Consider the following 5592-nt stretch of genomic DNA (forward strand, 5'->3'; position numbering starts at 1 on the left):
TCCCGGTTAATGGAGTTCTACACGGGCATACTGTATGCCTGGGGTATACAGTTGTCACAGTTAACGGAATTATACACTTAAGACTTACTGTGTGTTTCACTGTATACAGTAAAAAAACCCAGAGGAGTGAAGACAAAGAAAAATTCGTACAGAGAATGTCTAGTCTGTCGTGAGTACCCATAACTCTCACTTTGAAACAGAACTGTTGTCACTGGACTGGCGGGCAGTGCTTGGGGACAAGCCCTGGGAGGCAGGACTCAGTATGGAGGCTGCGGCAAGTGGAACGGGAGCCGTGCCGGAGGGCTGACAGGGTCAGGCAGATCATTTGAGAGGGGACAAGGGACGGGAGAGCAGGGCCTTTCCCATCACCGGGTCTGGTTGCTGTGATCCAGGAGCCCTAGCAGGTTCTTTGTGGAGAAGTAGACCGTGTGTTAAAATTCAATCCAACCATCAAGAGGCTTGGGTCTGGCCCATTCCTGTCTGTGGCCCTCTGGTGATGGTAATCCTGTCCCTCTGTGCCTTATTTTTCCCTTTGCTGTTAAAACCCACGTGAAACCACCAATCTGGTGGCTTTGTGCCTTGTCATAGCTGAACAACTTAGACTGCCTAGCAACACCTAAAACCTCTGTGGCTATTTTTACTTTATCTCCATATCCCTGTGCACGATAGCCTTTGATGATTAGAAAACCTTCCTTGCCTCATTTGTGTGAGTAAATAAGCCAGATGAATCTGCTGTGAGCCAGGCTTTTGGATCATCTGATAAGAAGATTGCCAAAATTTCAGTGTTTCTCAGACCTTCTGAGATGATGAGTGTTTCTGTTGCCTCCGTCATGGGAGTGGTTTTGTTTGTTCATAGTTCTGTATAACTTTTTCTCTGGGGGAAAATCAGGGATAGCCATGCTGAACGAACACACGGTGGGGTTTTAGGATGTCTGTGTGTGGTGGGGTATGTGCCGCTCTTCTCTGCAGAAGGGAAATAGTCGTATCATACCGTGGTGACCCCCAGACTCCTTTGTGTCCGCATCCTGGTTCTCCTCCCATGTCTCGCGTGTGGAGCCATCCTGGGGGGCCTCCTCAGTGTTAGGGCGAGGTTGCTCTGTCTGGCCCCATGGGTGTGACGTTGTGTGGCCCCCATGGTTCCATTTCCCATGACTGGGACCGGGTAGAGATGATTGTTGTCTATGTAGGGCAGTGCCTCCCAGATTTTACCACCAAAGGACTCCTCTTGGGAAATGAAAAGTAAATGCTCAGGCTAGCACTCCAAAGTGGCTCACCCTAAGGGCTAGTTCTTTGATGACTCATGTTTTACCTCTGGGAGATTTTTCTTTCCATTTCATAATATAGCTGTGTTTTCTCTAATATAAAAATGACTCTGCCCAGAAAATCCTTGAGTCAAATCAGTACCCTAGGAAGTTCGACTCCGAGTTCCCTGGGGATTTGCAGATTCTAGATTAAGAAACAGGGACTTGTGTAAGACCAGAATTCTAAAGAATTTTCCACAATCACGTGGTTCTATGGCTTTATGAGTAAGTTCCTTTACGCCTTGTCTTGAAAACTGACATTTTGGGTCTTAACGATACTGGAGACTGTTTAATTGCCATTTGAGTCCTTATAACAGATGAAGATCATAATTACAGGCTTGATTTTAATACCATGCCCTGCTCCCCATAGGCATTCACGATGGTTCACGTGGAGGTGTGACAATTCAGAAAAAGCTGAAGAACTTGCTTTCGTCTTTGCTTCTTTCAGGGAACAGTCCCTTCTCAGTTTTACTCAATGTTGAATAATGCGTGGGATGAGAAGTCGTATTAAACGATGCTGTGTATGTATTTGTGAGGCACTCAGTGTGAAGAGTGAGCGGGTAGGAGGTGGAAATGTGACAACTACCAGTAGGATTTCCGTTTAAATTTCAGACGTGGGGCCCTTCAGGTCCCTGGAGGGAGGAGGAGGCTTCTGCGGTTGTCTTCCCTCTCTTCTTGGGTTTCTACCGAGGTGTGGCTCCTGCAGAATTTCCCTTGGAGCCAGGCGAGAGGGGTCTCATCCAGGCGCTGTACTTCAGAGGGTCCTGCGCTGCTTCGCAGCCAGCCGCGGGCCTCAGCATGGCCAGGAGTCTGTGGGGCTAAAAGGCTGTGCCTCCTTGGAACGTGCCCACCAGCAGGGCCATAATCCAGGGACCCGGGACCCTGGAAATTCCTTGTTCCAAGAGCCTGGGCAGAGCTTATATATAGGTTTCTTTCTTAGGTCATTCCCCTATGGACTCCTCGGCCAATGCGCCTCTCTGATCTGCTGAGTGGCCCGGGCTGTACGGGCGGGGGGAGGGTAGACTTGGATGTGTGGATTGGGATGTCTACCTGTACGCTCGCTCAGGGCCCCTCATGATACGTGACCAAGCTGGGGGGCCATCCAGGGAGTCCAGCTGGGAGGTTGGCGTGGACAGGAAGAGCACGAGCCCCACGAGGGGCTGCTCCATGCAGATGCTGTGTGGGACAGTCCATGCTCCCAGAGCCACGTGCCTGCTGACCCCCTCCCCAGAAGTGGACCCATACAGTGCACGTGTCTTCATGAGGTTCGGGAGTGTCTGATGCCTGCCACCTCTGTCCTGCGCCTGGCTTCTGGCCTGGCAGGCAAGACACACAATGTGGGGGAATTCCTCAGGAATAAGAAGGAAATTCCTCAAGGTTGTGGGAAATTCTTCAAGAATAAGAAGGCGTTAATAGATGCACCATGGCTACAACGTGGGAATGACGGCTCCTTCCCTCTGCACCGGGGCCCTGGGCCTTGGGGAAGCCTCTTGGGTTCTGGTGACTGTCCCTCCGTCCTTCAGCTGTCACTTTTCCTATGTCTGCACGGGGTACGGAGTTCCTTGCAGCCGGACAGGACAGCTCTAGGAGATGAAGCAGGGCTTCTGCTGGGGGGCCTGCACGTCCATCGTTAATTCTTATACTCCGTCTGTGCTTCTGTAGTTGAGCTCCTGCTGAAGTTGGTCGTGCTAGGTCTAGTAGGACATTGCTGTATGCCTCACGGTCACGTTGCCACTTTCTCTTTAATAAACAAGAGGCTTCGCATGTATCCATCGTGTGCCACAGAGCCATGGTGTGTACCGGTTTCCAGATATGTTGTAATCACCAAAAAGCAAGGGGAACTCTACTGGGAAAGTTCACAATGGCTCGCTTTTTCATGTGACTGTCATAGAAAGCTCTGCTTCCTGTTTTCCCACCCTGGTGCACTGCAGCGAACGGGCTAGACTGCTAGGGGCAGGGGGCGCGACCAGCTGAGTCGCCCGTCATTCTGGGTCCGGTGGGGCGTCAGTAGCTCGGTGCCCCTGGGCCACTGGCCCCCAGCTGGAATCCACCCTGGAAGGGATGGAAGGCAGGGCAGGAAATTTCATATGTAATACAGACATCACTGCATGTAAGGGTAGGAATGGAGCGGTGTGTTAATTTTTGGGAGCATTAATCCTTTCCCCTTCCTTCATCCTTTTATTTTAGGTGGAGGAAAATTCATCTGAACAATAACACAGTGGAGTAAATCTGTGACGTTTTTTATTGTCAATACTTTCTTAAAATATTTTGAATTTCACTTGTAAACTGATTTCAAAAGTCACAGCAGGTTTTTGCTCAGTTTCCTCTGGACAAGGGAGGTTGACTTAGCCAGTATCCCTCCTGGCGGGAATCATGTCCAGTGTCTGGTCCTGCTCCTTCTGCTCTCCCTCAGTGTCCTCCCTGGCTTCCTGACTGTGCAGCCTTTGTGTAACCCCTGAAGTAGTAATCTTCCTTTTCCAGTGCCATTCCCAGCCCCATAATGGTTCCCCTCGCATTTCTCTTCTCTGACTCACACTCAGTACCCATATTCCATCCTTTATCCCCCTTGATTCGAGGCCAGGTTTTTGTCCCTGTGTAGTCTAATGTGAAGATGTTGGGTAGATGGGTCCCTCCCTCTCTCCCTCCCTCCCTTCCTTCCTGAGCTCTTACCACAATGCAAGATGAATAGGATGGGGCCCTCTTCACAAGAGTATGGGAGAGGGAGATGATCTTCTCTGTACCTTTCTCTCCTGGCCCAGTTAGGGAAGGCCAGCCCCCAGGGGAGCTGTGGGTGCCAGAGCCAGAGGTCTGAGGCACCAGGTGCCCTGGGCCAAGGAGAACCTATGTGACTTGATGCTCCTGGCTGTGGAGGAAGGGGGTGTCTACAGGGGTCCCCGGGAAAGGCCTCAGATCAGAATCGGCTCAGAGCTGGTGGGAAGTCACAGAAGAAGCAGGCTGATTGGAAAGGGTAGAACCAAGTGACAGGCCTGGGGAGCACAGTGGAGGCGCCACAGAGGGAGAATGGCAGAATGCTTTCAGATGGGCAAGGAGAAGAAGCTGTGAACCAAGTAGCAGAGGATGGGAAGAAGAGATCGTGAAGATAAAAGTTCTTTTAAAAACTTTCTGGGGCAAAGAGGAAGAGGGAAAGTGAAGTGGTTTGGGGGACTTGGGAAGTCAACTCTGCAAAAGGTTTCCTGGACTTTCCAAATAAATTCATTCCTCTTGCCCATCCTTCTCCCCCTCCCCACCCTATTCATTTCTCTGACATTCTCCCTACAAGTCCCCCCACCCCAAGCTGCGCTCATTTCTGGGCCACACTGATGGAGGTGGGGAGGGTGTTGTGCTTTGGACAGGGGACAGGAAGACCACGGAGTCTTTGATTTTGTGTTACGATTCATGTGGATAAGCCTCTGTGCCTCTGATCCCTTAATGTTAGGCTGTGTACCTTCCCATAAATCTGACATGAATGATCAGATGCTAGTTAGTCCATTTAATCTAAGCAGAGTGTTTGGTGTTGCATTAGTCAGGCTATTTTATGGATCGGGCATTAAAAGGCCTTATGCTTCAGCCTTACCAGCATTGCAAAGGCCTCAGGAAATGAATCAGACCTGAAACAAATACCAGACTCCGAAATATCAAAAGTAAACTGTAAAAACCAGGGAATGGATGGTGGGATGTCTATAGGACATAACAGGTAGGACACATCACAGCTCAGCTTTTTGGAAGTTCTTTCAGATTCTGTAATTTGGAATGCAGGTGTATTGATATGCTTGATAGAAGGAAGCCTGAGGACTCACAGTGTGCCTGTTCTTATAAAGGGCCTGTTCATTTTTTTTTCCTGGCATCTGGTTCTTTCTCTGAGCTCTGTTGCCTAAGGGCATATAGTGGCAAGATGCTGTAGGTGGTTCCACCTTTCTGCCTCCCTGGGCCCGGCGAAGTGCCAGGTTATATGTGTTTATTCCAAAAGAGATGGTGGTTGTCAACCTCTTGGTATTCCTGACCCCCTGTGATTCAATTTTCTGAAACAGTTGTCTCAGAGGACTGTGGAACATAGTGCTCTTTAAACATGTGACTCATTTTTGTCAGCTTGTGTTGGTTGTTTCTGGACACCTCTTGAGGTCTGGGCAGCAGTCGGTAACTGGAAGCTTCCTCATTGAAGCTCACGCTGGCGTGCGTGCTTCCTTCCCCAGGTAGACTCGCCCCTCAAGGATGCTGACTCGGTCCTGAGAAGCAGGAGCACTTCACACAAGAAAGGGCCATCTCCAAGGGAACAGGGCTGCTTCCATCAGCC

The sequence above is a fragment of the Phoca vitulina genome, unplaced genomic scaffold (genome assembly GCF_004348235.1).
Source record: "Phoca vitulina isolate PV1807 unplaced genomic scaffold, GSC_HSeal_1.0 scaffold22, whole genome shotgun sequence".
Lineage (NCBI taxonomy): Eukaryota > Metazoa > Chordata > Mammalia > Carnivora > Phocidae > Phoca > Phoca vitulina.